The 15,918-nt window shown below is 44.6% G+C and overlaps 1 protein-coding gene across 4 annotated transcripts in view; it reads right to left on the bottom strand.

Annotated features, from left to right (window-relative positions):
• Positions 1-15,918, bottom strand: part of TSHZ2 (teashirt zinc finger homeobox 2) — a 739,565-nt gene that overhangs the window by 231,919 nt on the left and 491,728 nt on the right. The gene's annotated exons all lie outside the window — the stretch shown is intronic.

Below are 15,918 nucleotides of genomic sequence, written 5' to 3'. Positions count from 1 at the left end.
AGCAGGACCCAGACAAAATGATGGAAAGATTGGAAAAATCACCCAACACTAAAAATCAAGAGGGGTGTGCTGAAGTTGTGGGAGAAGGACCCAGGCTGTCTTCATAGCTGAGCTTTGCCCGTGATGAGCTGGGTGCCTGGGGATAAATCACTTCACCCCGTGCACTATCATCTTCTCCTCTCTGCCCTGCTCACTGCGTTCCTTCTCATAGACCAGCTGTCTCATTTTTTTTTTTTTTTTAAATCTGGTCAGCAGCATGTCCTTGTTTTTGTGCTTACCTTAAAATTGGAAAAACATTGTTTATTTCTTCAGCTCCCAAACATCCACCAGGGATCTGCCTCCTTACCTGCTTCTCCCTTTCTTTCTCATTCTATATTTACCAAGCTTCCTCTCTGTTCCAGGCCCTGTGTTCGGAGCTGACAACCTAAAACACACAGGCAGAGGTCCCTGTCCTTTGGAAGGCTTCTTGTCTGATACAACGTTTTCTAACCAGACGAGGCTTAGAACAACACTGATCCCCAAATGGTCCATAACATTGCTCTGACACTTGCATCTTGCTGATGTCTTTCCGGCATCAACAGTGAAGAGCAACCTCTTACCACGTATTAGCTGTGTGACTTTGTACAAGTGGATTAACCCCTCTGAGGCTCCGTCTCCCCATTTGTAAAACTAGGCAACTCATATGCTCTACTTGCGGGGTTGTTTTGCATGTATGGTCCGTTAAGCACTTCCTGGGCCATAGAAAGACCTCACAAAATCATGGCTCTTATTGTGATACTCTTATTTCATTTTTCTAACTGTATCCATTTTGAGTTAACTAGACTGGGCCCGAAGCACAATAAAAACGGCAACCCAAGCCCCCTCCCCTAAAATGAGAAGGAAAGGAGGAAGGGAGGGCTCCTCCATATAGAGACAATTGTGTGTGCATGTGTGCCCACTGGCATGCAGGCCTATTTCTCTGCAGTATGAGTCATTTCTTTGTGTCTCTGTCAGACTTCCTTACAGTACCTCCCGTTCAGAACTTGACAGGTTCTAACATTCAATCAATGTTAGGCAACAAGTGATAAGACAAAAGAAAGAAGGGTTCAAAAAAGAAGATGTGTAGTTTAACTCTATAACATCCCATTCTTGGACATTTCACTGGAGGATAGAAACAGATTCTGCTTAATTGAGCCTGACCGTGAAACTTCCTAAAGCCTTGTATTCACTGTATATTACATAGTTGGAGGTAATACACAGAACCGGTGAACTGCATGTATAATATACATGACATACATAATACAGTATGTAACATCTTCTATATTATCACTTATAATTGTGTGTGTGTGTTTATAATACATAGCAAACCCACGGGAGCCAACAAGTATAAAGCAAGGGCTTTTTAGAGGAGAAAAAGCAACACAGCTCACCTTCTGTGTTCCCTGAATGTTCCCAGGAGGATTAGCTATCTTCCTTGGCATTGATTAGCAGAAGTAAATAGTGATATTTAACCGTTCATGATTCATCGTATTAATTTGAAGGGGAAGAATGTCCTCAAGGACTGGTTACATAAATGACAATATTTGAACATTTGGTCCTTGGAGGTTCAGTAGAAATTCACTCCTACTTAGGGTGCTGTCCACTTTTTGTTTCACAGATTAGCAGAGTTAGGGGGATGCTGGGACTCATTCCTGGAAGAAATGAGGGTTCGGAATCCAGCGTTCAGGTACCTTGCAGCTTTTATGTTGATTTTGAACTTCACATACATTAAGACTGCATCATCTATCAATCTTACAGTTACATGTCACTTATGAAAATCTACTGAGTATTGTTTTCATCTTGCCTTACAACAAGCCGCAAAGCCTCATGAATACTGAATAGTGCTGGAAATACAGCACATCTTTTATTTTTAAAGGTCTCGACAGTTTGGAATGGCAGGATTTCTTTGTTGAAAGCGGCCCTTCCGCACACCGACTGGGGACTTTCTTCTCCCTTTTTTCCATTTCTGCCCAAGAGTGAGAGGCAACATCACCTCGCATCATTAGGAGGACGGGCAGGGTCCTACTGTTGCCGCCGCCACTTCCCCGGGTACGAAGCCTGTTGGTGTAAGTCATTAGTGGGGGGCTGCGTGGTTCAAGGGGGGCACTGTTATTCAGATATCAACTCGTGAGAGAACAAGGGGCTAGGCAACCTCCTGAACTGTTTTATCAGCTTCGCCTGGCACTTTGTCCTCATCCTTATTTTAATTTAATGAGAGAGAGGGAAAGAGAGAGAGAGACATAGACAGAAAGATACATACAGATAGGGATACACAAAGACACATGGATATTTAAGAAATTAATCATGCAATGATAAATGTATCCCATTGTACTCCCTCTTCAAAGTTTCCTTTCTACCATTTGTGTATTCTATAAATGTTTCCTGAGCGGTTACTCTGTGTTGCACACAGAGGATACAAAGCTTAGAAAGAAAGCTAGTATCTATTCTCACTGGAACTCACTAGATGCAGGAGATGATGGTGATGAGGATGATGATGGTGGTGAGGATGATGATGATGGTGAGGACATCTACCGATCCCACCTGAGTGCTTGCCGTGTGCCAGGCATCATGCCAAATGCTTTATAGACTTGTTCTGAGCACTTTACCAATCACAATACATTTCATTCCCCTAACACCTGTATGAGGTACTATTATTATTCCTATCCCTAATTTTCCCATTTTATAGATGAGGAAACTGAGGTATGGAGAGATGAAGTGAACTGCCCAGGAAGAAAGCACAGCTGGGATTTGAACTTGGTTGTTTGGCTTGAGAATCTACCCTTTTTGAAATTACTATACCCGCAGGCTCTATACATAGGTCAATGGAGAAATACATAAGAAATCCCAGGACATTGACAACTGACATGCAGAAAACAACATGGGGTGAAGTGCAGGGTAGTGACTGGCTGGGGTGCGGGTCATACTGTTTTAGTTCAGCGGTCAGGGAGGAGGTGACATCTGAGCGAAGGCCTAAAGGGCGAGAAGGAGTGGGCTGAAACAAAATTGGATGGAAGGTCGTTCCAGGGGAAATTGGACTGGCAGGAGACATGACAGTGCCAGGACCCACAGCAGGAAACAAGCTTGGTAGGGCTCTTTGAAGAAGAGAAAGAAATCTGAAGTTGCCGAAGAGAAATGCATCCAAGAGAGGTGGCAGGAGGGGACATGACCATGACCGACTGAGGCTGGGTCACTTAGTGTCTTATAGGGTGCTGAGAGGTTGGCCCCAGGGGACATTTGCTGAGAAGGCGACACATGATACAGTTCTTATCATACCCATGTCTTTAAAATACAAAACAGCCCTAGAGCTTTAGAACGTGAAGGAAACAAAGATAATCCAATCAAATCTGGACCAGTGAGGTTGTCCCAAGTCACGGAGGACGGGTGATGCCCTCCCCGCCACGGCATGAACCTGTCCATTTCAAGGAAGAACTTCTCGTGCTTATTTTATTTCACTAACTCATGGGGAGGAATACAACCTTCAAACCCCAGAATGGAAACAGGACCAGCAGGATGAGTGAATAGAAGTCAGTGAGTCACCAGGAGGAGCAAAGTCTTACTGCAGAGGTTGGAAACGGGTGTCCCCGAGGTCATACACTGCTCACAAATGTGAGGTGAATTAATTGCCAACATTTACAAGTCATAAAGATAAGGAAAAATGTCAAAAGTCTGTACATAGGACTTTCTCTGAGAACAAACAAAGAAGGTGATCTGGTAATACCAAGCCTAGAGTCCTGCATGGCCACAGTCAGTGGGAACTAAGCATCACGCTCTCTCTTTCAGTTAGGACAGGTGCCCTGGAGTCGACTGGGGTCCACACCTCTCCCTATCGCTCACCTCCATTTGACTCATGTTATCTATTTGACTCTTGTAGCCTTTTGTGTTTGCTGGTTTAATTTAACAGAAATCCTAAGGTTCAAATCTCTTTGGTCTGGGAATCTCATAAAAAAAAAAAAAAAAAAGATGGGACTATTTTTTTCCCCCTGGAACTTGGCAAGCCCTTCATTTTAGAATATCTGGGCGGATACTCTTTTCTTTATATTTGCACACCTCGTCATAATTGCCAACATGTACAATAAATGGCATGCAAATCCTTGTGTGACCTATTAAAAATGGCATGAGCTGAGAATCTGCTGCTTCTAAGCTGTATGCCTTCGAGCAAATAATATCAGCTCTTTCCAACCTCATCTTTGTCATCTGAAAAATGGGACCTGATCCTATTTCCTTATAAAGATATTACGAAGATAAAATGTAATAATGTACAAAAATGCTTGGCATACAGTAGGCTTGTAATTTTAAAATCTTAATGCATTTATAGGACATGGTGCTCCTCAGTTTAGGTAACCAGTTCAGATATATACAATGAATATGTGTTTGTACGTTGTGTGTGTGTGTGTGAGATGGATCGAGAAACACGTATCTAATTATATACGTATTTGGGCCCATTTCTTCTGTTGATTGGCACCAAATCCTAATGAGGCTTGTGAACTTATATTTTCTGTCTCACACCCATCGTTTATTCTACAAACCCTCTCTCTTGCCTAGAAAGTGCATTTCATGAATTAAAAATGATACTGTTGAGAAAGTCTGGATTCATCATACAAAACGCTGCCTGGGAGAAATCAAAGCTCAGGGCCACCTCTGGAAAACAAGGTTTCTGAGCATTGCGTTGTACCTCTGGTGGAGTGTCCATCCTACACCCGTTGCTGAAAACTTGGTGAACTTTTCTGAAAACCGAGGATGGCGCGGTCGTCCCCCAGGGAAAGGCAAAGATTTCCTGCCAGGCCCTTCTCTGCGCGTCCTCTCGGATTCAGAGCTGGGGACAGTGCCCGTCGTGCCATTTCTGCAGTGATACATGACTGGCCCTTCCCTCCCCCTCGGAGAAGGCAGAGAGAAATGACAGCCATCACCACCATGCAAATCACATTAAAATTGTGGGAGCATTTTGGTTTTCATGAATTTTGAGAAGGGAACCGTGGGCACAAAAGCATCGCTGTGTGTTCTGACAAACTGCCTGTTCTGATGGATTAAGTGCCCCGACTGCTGCCCACGAATAGCTTCAGGTACAGAAACAGAGAACCTTCCAGAAGTACTTGCTGCCACACTAGCAAGGGCTCTGGTGATGTATGAAGGGTCCCGTCCCTGAGAGGTGGGTCACCCGTCTGAGGGTGGCTGGAGCTGAGAGGCAGGCGTCGGGTCAAGAGGGCCACCCTTCATCCTCGTCCAGAGCCCCACCCCTTCCCCCCACATTGCTCCTTCTCAGAAAGGCTCCTTTGGAACACAATTTTTGTCTAAAGCACATTTTTTTTTTCTCTTTCCATCAGCATTTCCTGTCCTCTCACCTTAAAAAAAACAGCGCTGAGAACTTTTCAACCAAAGGCAGCCATGTGGAGCTTGAGCTGTTTCAGATTTCCACAGGCCCTCCGCGAACATCCTGTCGGGTGCTAAAATCCCACAGCTGTTCTGCGAGGACCACCCGGCTCGCCATGAACCACATCTGACAATACGATACTGCTCGCTTCCAGAACCCATCACACAGTTATTCTTGGATAAAAGGTAAAGCAAATAGCCAGCCAACTGCTCACTGCTGCAGAAACAAAGACCATCTAGCCATTTATCAAAGCTCGAGACACCGCTTTGCTTTAAGCACAGACACCTCTCCCATTACGGCTTTAAACGGTAACACGATATTATATCAGAAATGACAAATGGCACTGGGGGGCCCAACCTATACACAATCAATACCTGCTCAGAAGTAAGAACCATCTCGAAAATATCGACAGAGGGAACAGGAATTCTCATAATACTGCAATGTTTTTTTTTTGGTGTCGTGTTGGAAAGACAGGCCAACAATCCTCATTTGGGCATGACATTTTTTTTTTTCTCCCACAGGCGCTCTGTAGCCCCCAGACGCGTGGTGGGTGTCAAATCATTATCGCTGTCCTGTATCTATGTTATATTGGATTCTAAGAGGCTCAGGCCAAGGAAATTGATTAGGTAGCTGCCCCTGCAGCCTAAAACTCATTTTGGCTACACACACACAAGGGCAGGGGCCCCAGGAACCACCAGGCTCTCCATAGCAAATGGCAAAAGTGTCATTAGGGTGATTATGCCCTAGGGAGTTCTCTGGGTCTGGCCCTAAAATGTTCTTTTAAAACCCTAGTGTCCCTGCCCACACCCTGTCCCCAGGAGGGGCGACAGGCTTTCCTGTTTAGATTGCGAAGAAGTGACCCAACCGCCAAGTGACTGGAGACGGAAGATGGTTAATGCTCCCCCTGTGGTTGTGTTCAGGTGCATGCCAGACACAGAATGACGTGGAAATGAGTAAAAGGGCTCAGAGCAAAGGCAGGTGCAAAGAATCCATCTTTGACGAAACTTCGTTTGACACCCTGCCCCCAAACAATACAGGGGGTAAGAATGGTAACCCAGGACCCCTCGGAAGAAGTGAAATGCTCGTCAGTACATTCACTGAGTTTTCTTCCTAGAGCTGACCCCTTGATGGGTGGTCCTCGAATCCTCAGTTTCCTGCAGGGTTTTATCAAAGACACAGATTTGCAGAGCTTCCAGCTTGGAGTTTCTGATTCAGTATGTTTGCAGTGGGGTTTTGAAGTCTGTATTAGGGGAAATATTTTCAGGCAATTCTGGTTTTAAGCCAGGTCTGAAAAATCAATGGCTTAAAGCAGCGGTGGGCTGGTAGATGTTAAATGCATAGCTCTCAAAAAAAAAAAAAAAAAGGCCTAAACTGTAGCACTTGCCAACTTCCATGGTAGAAGTACTACTGCTGAGACCAATTTCAAGAAACCGCCAAAGGAGTGAGAAAGAGATATACACAATCAGTGCTAGCTAGATAGCACAAACTGGCATCGCCATACCGGAAGCTCAAATCAAAGGAAAATCCGAATAAAGTTAATAAGAGCCTGTGATAAGAAGAAGTCAAACAAATGATGGTCACTGTGGGGAAGAGGGGACATGAAGACAGTGGACAACACAGCTGAGTGAAGTCTTCCTTATGTTGGTGGGAAACCCATCCAACTGCCAGGTCCTAAAGATGACACCATTCGTGGTAATGTTCAACTTGGACCATTCTCCACTCGGAGTCATGAGAACCATAATAAGGGAATACATGTTAAGAGTCAATAAAATGATTGTACTCAGATGATAGATGTAGAAATACATCATTTAAAAACCCTTAATTAAACTACTGAATCAGGCAAAGGATTACTAATTAGTGTTAAAATCATTAAGTGAAGGTTGATGGGGAACCGGACATGCATTTAATATAAAAGTAAAGCCATAAAGATTACTTTCTAGCTGCAAGGGGGTGAGGGCACCTGTAAAATGGAGCAATCAAACTGCCATCATCTTAGCTCAGGTGCTGTTTTTGGCCTCACTGATTTTGGGGCACACAGATAATGCGCTCTCAGATGTGTTGCACTAGGGTCTACACCTCTGATGTGTTCTGGTAACAACAAGTCCCTTTTGAACCTGTGGGGGTTTTATGTATCACTTTTACAGGGGATGGAGGAGCAAGCTAATGAGAAACTCCCAGACAAATTCGGAAGGAAGACGTTCTTCAGGACGGCTGGTTCTATCTGTTCTACAGTTCTGGGTCATAAAAAAAGAGACCATGCTGGGTTTAAAAAAAAGATTTATGAGACAAAACCATCAGGTACAGCTTGTGGTCCTAGATTGGGCAGAACTTTGATCAATTCAGCGGCGAACAACATTTTTATGTAGCTGGAAAAATATGGTCTGGGTATTAAAAAGATAAAAATTATTGAAACGGAAAAATAGGCACTGTTGACTGGAAACAGTAGGTAAGGTAGCGTCTCTATTATCATTTCATTTTATTTAAATATACATACAGAAAGAACGTTCTGGAAGTACACACACAATAGTGGTCATTTCTGACTCAGAGAGAATAAGACAATTCCTTTTCTTAGTTTTGTCTATATTTTCTAATGTTTTACAAGTCACATGTTTTGCTTCTGTCGTTTTTATTTTATTTTTTTGGGAGGGGGGCTTTCCATTTCATTTTTTTATTATGTTCAAGAAATTTTTTTAAAGGAATAAAGTGTTCAGGAAATCAGGCATTGACCTCTGAAAAACATTAATATGAGCTAACGCTCCTGAGGCCAGTGGGCTAGACTGGAGCCATGCACACACCCAAGCTCTCCTCACGGGGGACGGAGTCTGCAGAGCGGCCCTTCTCTCCTCTACTCATTTCCCTCAAGCGGCTGACACATCCTGGCTACATTCACCCCTGTTCCTGATGAAAATAGAAGCTTAGATGATGCCTTGCGGTTCCTCAAGACACAAGGCTGTGGCAGGGGCTTTAACTTCAGGAAATCGGGTCCCGGGTGGCTCAGGCCCTGATCTGGTCAGTGTCTTATTCTACATGGCCGAGGAATTGCTGATGGTTTGTATGCGATCATTTTTCTGTGAGAAACACGTGAAGGCGCTCAGTCTGTGTGTGTCTGTGTGTGTGTGTGTGTGTGCGTGCCAGGTTGTGTCTGAGGCATCTGCTCGGGTGGTTTCTGACTGTTCTGCACGTGGGGTACTGTAAATATTGCAGGTGGTGGGGATGGCCACTCAAGGGTGCAGAGGGTTGCCACGTCCAGGAAAGTTCTCGGGGTCCACACCCATCTGCTTTTCCTATCAATCTTCAAAGACACCCTTGTGCCCCGGGGGACTTGAAATGCTCACTAGGGAAACGCACATCACGAGAACCTGTCTCACAATTCACCCTTTCAACTTTTCCACGTTATCACACATGGTGGAAATGGATGGGTCAGGAATGTGCCCTGATTTAGTTGATCTTTTGTCTCCCAGCCAGGGGAAGGGTCATCTTCCTCAGCCGCCAGGAACCCAGGACACACTGTTCTCTGAGGAACATTGAAAAATGAGTTTGAAACTCATTGCTGTGTGCTTCTTGTTCTCTATGCCAAGTTCAAGGAGCGGGGGGAGTAGTCCACTCCTGACTTGGTGGGAGGAGGTAAAGTTCCATCTCAGCTAGGTAATCAGAAAAAAAGGCATGGGGTAACTTCACTAAATGCCACTAAATAATGGTTTATGGCCAAATTTGGGGATATGGGCACATCAAATACACATAGGCTCCCTCCATCTTCGGAGAGGGAGACAGACAGAGACTTTCCTATTCAAACCATCCGGGAACAAAGGCTGACAGAAAACTCTCCTGGTACTTCATACAGATTTGGTTGCTTTTTACCCTGGGCACGTGTATCAGAGGGAAAACGGGGGTGGGGGTGGGGGAGGGGGAGGCGGGGCTCCGATTTCCGAAAGTGAGAGGAAGTCTGGTAAAAGGTGTGCCTTTGCATTAATCGTTAGCAAGTGTTACATCAACTAGTCAGTTTAATTAATTTAATCGTGTAAAGTATTTAGTGAACAATCTGCAACTGTGTCTGTTTAGACTGGGAACTCCATGAGGGCAAGCAGGGCCCAGCTTCTCACGGCGGCATCATCCGTGTGGGTCCGAGTCCTTACCCCATATTTGTTACATGAACGACTGAAGCTCCTAAAACCATTCTGGAGTCATGATGGAGGCTTACTAAATATTGAAGAGGGGGAGGGAGGGAGGGGAGAGGGAGGGAAGGTCGGACACATTGTGTGTTCCGTAGCAGGTGTCGGATCAGGCAGTATGAACTCACACATGCATCCTTTCCTAACATCCTCACTTCTTCACCTACTTGATTCATTTCATTTTGTTTTCTTTAGCCATATTTTGTTAAATCTGGCGCATGTGGTCAGCAACACTGGCTATAACCGGACAGCTGTCCATTTCTAAAGATAAGCAACGACCTCTACTCTGCACTCCTCGGGGTTCCGGATTTGTCAAAGGCCTGTTCTACTTCTACAAGCCCAGTCCCCCTTTCCAGACCCCTCTTTCGTTCAAACACTATTTGTTTTCAAGAGAGACACCGAGCTTCTGTTAATTTCCCTTGACCTGTTGGAATGCACTCAGACCCTCTTTCATTTAGATTCAGGGTGTGCAAAGCAGTGACCGCGTCCCGGGCGCCGATTTCCGAGCCGGGGTACTCGGGTACAAAGAGCAACACCCCTACCCCGTGACTCCTGCTGTCTTGTTGGAGAAACAGCCGACAGTCGCACAAACGATGGAGTTCTCCTTTGTGGCTCTAGGCACACTGGCCAGGCGAGACTGAACGGAGATCAGTAAGAGCCACCCTGGTGCGATCCCCGAGGAAGGCTCTGTTTCACTCAGGGCTTAAGCAAATTAATTTGTAGAGCTTGAATGAACCCCAGCTTGGCTGACAGCAACCAAGCCTTGGCCATTTCTTGGTTTCCTCCACTTTGGGGTAGCTCCCTTGGAGTCTTGAGCTTTAGACAAAGCAAACCGTCCCTCCGCCGCACATGCCGTCATTCTTAAAATCAGAACAAAGTTTGAGCAGTGTACTAAATTCTACGCATATGCAAAAAGGTAACAAAAGATGGAATCTGGTAATGCGCTCTTTCTGCTGATGTGCTAACGAGATACAGCACGCAGGTCTATCAACAGGCTCTGTAGAGGGTCCAATGCCTTCCTCTTCCTTCGTGTCTACTTTTCATTATAGCGTCTCTGAAGCCAGCCAAGTAATTAATGGGAAAAGTACCTAATGCCGCATGAACCTCACCCAATCATTTCTAAAATGGATCAAAATTCTATAAATGACAGTTTATGCATCTGGCGAAATGTGTATTTTCTTTTCAGAAGGTGTTTCTATTACGGTTGGTCTGAACATCATGTGATATTACAGTTGCTAGGGTAACTCCATTTTTTTTTAAAGAGAACAACAGAGTAAATAAGCATGTAAATCGACTTTGGTGCTATGTAAATTCTAGTGAATCTGTTATCGTTACCTTGACGATGAAAAAAACTGGCATTTATCTTCTCTGGCCCCCAGTGTGATTTGGTTTGAACTTAGAATTTATAAGGTAGCCGTGTGGAGGTGTGGAGGGCTCTGGAAGGACACGGGAGGTGATGCTGTTAAGAGGCTGTGTTTAACAGGAAAGGGAGTCTGGACAATGGTGATGGGTCACATAAAGACCAGGGGAGAGAGAGTAGGTGAATGTCTGGACGTTCATTGTCAGGTGTGTGTGGCACAGAAAGCCCGCTCGGGGGGTACCTGAGTTTCTAGGGCAGTCAGAAACCTTGTCAACCATCCAGACCGTGTGTGCTCCTGATGTCTCACCTCTGACTTGCCTGGATTCTTTGGCATCCCAGCAGACAAATCTGCAAAACTGCTTGTGCACTTTCTGTTAGGCAAAAATGTCTGATCCAGCACATGTGATTCAGTAGTGATGACTACAAGTAAAGCTTGGTGAACATTTCCAAATATTTTCCACATTTCCCATCTAGAGCTTTGAGGATTCCTCTGCCTAGTTTGTGTGGTATAATTGAGGTTGGCAGTGGAGACCGGGACTGGAAGGGGTGTGAGTAAATTTGGAAGAATTACTTGGAAGAACAAACGAGGAAAAGATGCTCAAATGGAAATCCTTTTTGAGGAAAGAGATACTCTTGTAATAAAAAGCATCAGTGTTTCCATCAATAAAGGCACTGTGATCAGAAAATACATCAAAGAGAAAGATTTAAGATTGTGATGAAGATGCCCAACAGAAAACAGTCCTACCGACTGGCAGAGTTTTGACTTGTCTCCCCTTTTCTAAAAATCATACGAAAAGCTCAGCTTGTGCTTTTAATGAATGAATGCTTTGAATAGCTATGCAGAGTGCCTAAGAAAACTTAAGATCTGAAATTATTAGTTCAAAGAGTACGTGTCATAGGAATTCCGTGGGAGGCAATAAAAAAAAAGGGGGTGTACTTTGAAAATCCAAGCTTATAGCAAATTCTGCATCTTTTATTTGGCACCTGGATACCATGATTATTTGGATGTATCAAAAATATTACAAAGGAAAATAAGTGCCATCTTGCTCTATCTTCTTATAAAGTGATGCTGATGACCTAGTGATGACTATCTTCTTAATGGGACTGGGAGATTTTATCAAACCTCATAAAATATGATTGCATTCCCTTCATTCTGAAGCCACCTTATTTTAATTTTCATGTGAAATTGGGCTGCAATTGCAATGTGTGTGTACTTTTAACATGCTAGGATTCTTCCCCACCTCTCACCCCTCCCCCACCCCCAAACAAAGCTTTTGCTAAATCCTCGCATGCCATACACTGGATGGAGGTGTCAGAATTGAGGACACTAAAAACAACAGGCGTCAGGAGCTAAAAGGAACAAAAGAACGTGGAAACAGCGATGGCAAAGCCTTATACGATTAGCCCTATGGTTCCTTCCGCATCCCTGAGTGACAGGCAGAGAAATCGACAGCTAATTCAAGATCCATCAGGGGCCGTATTGCCTTTCTATCGAAATGATGAGTTTCGAGAGGGAGCTGCAAATGAATGCCTGAACATTCTTGGGAGGGACTGAGTGTCACGGCCGAAGTTAGCGCGACACTGCTGTCTGCCGCATCCAAGAGATGATGGGGTCCTTCTAGAAGGGGAACAGCGGGGTAGCACAGAAATGGAAGGTAAAAGAGGTTAATTTATGGAAATTATCCAGGTCATGTAACCAGTAGGACATATCAAGCAGAGCTTTAAGAGACTAGCGGTAATCTATGTAAAATCTGACTTTCAATAGGTCGTGAGACAATAACAGTTATCAGGAGTCAGGCAACTTTTAGTAACAAAAGCGAACATTTTCCGAGTGTTGACTGTGCCCCAAGCACTCCGCAAAGACACACAACAGTAGGGCAGGTCCCATGATCCCCATTTTACAGATGAAGAAATAGAGGCTCAGAGAGTTTCAGCACAGAATTAGTAAGGGACGGGGGCTGACTTCTACCCTGGGCACCACAGGGACAGTGCCTGGGAACCCCCATACTCAGAGGCCCATGAAATATTTTCATTTCTCTTAAAATCAGAAGGGAAAGAAAATGAGCTTCGAGAGAGAAGAATGTGTTTAAATAAAGGCTGTTAATATAGTTGTCTTTGCATCGATGCCGTCATAAAATATAATTTTTAATATTTCCTCTTTAAATGAAATTTTAAAATTGTCTTACGGAGAAAACCCCGAGGGACAGGAATGAAACGTCAAGTTTGAACTCCTGCTTCTCAAACTGTGGTCCGAGAACCAGAAGCATCTGCCCCGGTGAAAGCTCCTTGGACGTGCACTAGATTGCTGACTTAGAATCTGCATTTTAGTGAGCTCCCCAGGTGCTTCCTGCGTACATTAACATTCGAGACACGCTTGACTCAACCCATAACCAATAGTTTACACCAACTCCTAGTAACCTACATCCAAACGCAAAACCATGCTAGGGGACCAGAGTTATGCCTATAATTGCCTCTATATCCTTCTCCTCATTGTAAGGCACGTAGGCTACGAAAATGCAAAAAGCAATACACTCCTACATAAAAATGCAATTTCAAGATAACAATGTTAATTAAATTGTGAATATTCCGCTACCTTAACTTAAGCTCTGGGAAATACTTCAGGAGTTTTTTACCAATAGTGGTTTCCAATGACAGCAATGAACACCCTAAGTATGAAAGGTCCTTGGGTAGGAAGGGACCTTTCAGGGAAGGGGGAGTGGCTGACTTGGCTTTTTATCATAATAATGCTCTCCAGCGACGCCCAACCAGAAGGGCTTTGAGGAAGCTGCTAGCTGGCTCCCTGCACTGGGGACTGAGGTGAATGGAGCCCAGAAACCACCTCCTCCCAAGAGGTTTCTAGATTTGTCTCTGTGACACCTGCTGGCTACAGGGGTCCGATGACTTTTATGGGCGTTAGTCTAAGAGGTGTTCTTTGAGGTCTTTTAGGAAGAAGCTAAAAATGGGACGGAGATGCAAAAGAAAGAGGGAAAGAGATTGGGAGAAAAATGAGAAAAGAGATGGACAGAGAAAAGTCTGGAAGTTGAGAAGATGAGCTACCATTAAGGAGTCACAACCAATGGTAGCAGATAACCCCCCTGTGGCCAAATACCTTGTGGGTGAAAGAACGAAAGAGTGAGGGGAAGATTTCACTCTGTTTCATGAAGGCTGAATATTGGATCAAAGTATGTGCGTGTACGTGGGCGCACGCATGTGTATATCATTAACAGCACTCGTAATCATCTTAAGGTGCTAGAAAATTATCTCCATGAGGATAGGGCGCTGCCTTGTTCACTACAGCATTCACCTCGCTCGGACAAACAGCCGGCACAAAATACATGCTCAACAAAAATTAGCTGAATGAATGTATTCAAGGTGGGGAAAATCAGTTTGAGCAACACCCTCTAACCAAGGCCACCGATCTGGAACCATAGGTGTGAATTTAAGGAATCTGGATGAGCTGAATGAATCTCTCATTCTGGTACTAATTCCTGATTTACTGCATGGCAAGGACAGCCACTCTCCACCCCACCCCGCTCCCTGCCTCTGTTGCTCATGTGTCAAACAGGGATGAGAAGGCTCCCCTGCTTTCCCTTGCGCAGGGTTTGGTGAGAACCAGACAAGATCATGAGGGTGTGCGTGCTCTGGAAGTGGGACCATGCTTCGTCAAAGAAAGAGAGTAATACTGGGGTATAGGTGAGATCTTCCTCCTGGCCCTCAGTTCCTCCTGCCTGTTGAGCATCACACCAAAGCCACCAAGGGCCCAGGCAGAAGAAGCAAAAGCCTGGGTGGCTGTTCCATGGCTAAGAGTCATCCACAAGGAGCTATTATTACATTTCATTTTGAAGATCAGCAACAGGATGCTTGTGGGTGAAAAGCCATTTGTAAAATAAAGAAAAAACAAGACACAAAGGAATGTTTCCCATGCAGACCTTTAGACATTTGATGTTTTGCAGTTTCCTGTTCATCTTTCTCCCACTGTTGGTCCATTTTCTTCCTTCTGGCTTCCCGCCTTCCTATCATTGTGCCATTTTTGTTTGGAATCCATGCAACAGCTGCTGTATTCCTCTGCATTTTTCTCACTATTGCTCCAAGAATTCCCTCCTTGGCCTTTCCACCACACCAAGTCCCGTTTCAGTTTTCCCGAAGAAGAAACCTGAGAATGTCCTGTCCTGTCAAAGACACATGCGTGGTGAGAGCAAATCTTTGAGTGCCAGGCTAACTCAGCGCTTCCTGACACCGCATTGAGGCAAGCATTCTCCACAGGTACAGGGGAAGAAGACATACGGGCATTCACCTACCAGAGGCAGAACTTGAAAATGAGCCCAGGCCACCAGCACCCCTTTTCTGATGTGACCTTGGAAGGGTTGTGTTTGAAAATGGCGAGACTTATGTTGGAGTCCCCAGTTCCCCAATGCTAGTGGGGTCTGTGAAGTTTGCAGCTTAGATATGAAGCTCTAGGCAAGGAATCTCTTACTTTTTCTTTCTTTTTGACTTAATTTTATTCCTCATAGATTTAAATATTAGAAAGGGGCTGACCTCCCCTTTATTCTCCACTGGCAGCTTTCCCCTTCACTCTGCCTCGTCGGCATGTGGCAGCGACTTTATCTCAGCCCTAATGCTTTGCTTTTGCTCCAGCCCTGTGGACATCTTGTTTCCCTTGTTCTAAAGCCATTAAAGCAATTAAAACACATGGGTAAAGCCACTTCTGGCTCCAGCATCCAGAGATGTCTCTCCCTCTCCTCTCCTGAATTTGCCTTGTGCTCGGGACACTATTCTCCTATGTGTATGCATGTGTGTGCATGTGCATGAGTGTGCGTGTGTGCAATTTGAAGTTTTACTTAAGATTAAAAATGCAACATGGACTTTGGGGGAGAAAAAGCACATCACATAGGAAGGAATAAAGCAAAAAGAAAAAGAAATCCTGTCTGTACCTTCCACACAACCTGCTTCTTACAATTCCAATCTTCAATCACTGTTAATAGTCTCTTGTGTATCTTTCCAGA

Source organism: Halichoerus grypus, chromosome 10, assembly GCF_964656455.1.
Source record: "Halichoerus grypus chromosome 10, mHalGry1.hap1.1, whole genome shotgun sequence".
NCBI classification, from domain to species: domain Eukaryota; kingdom Metazoa; phylum Chordata; class Mammalia; order Carnivora; family Phocidae; genus Halichoerus; species Halichoerus grypus.
This window is presented reverse-complemented; position numbering and strand designations above follow the sequence as displayed.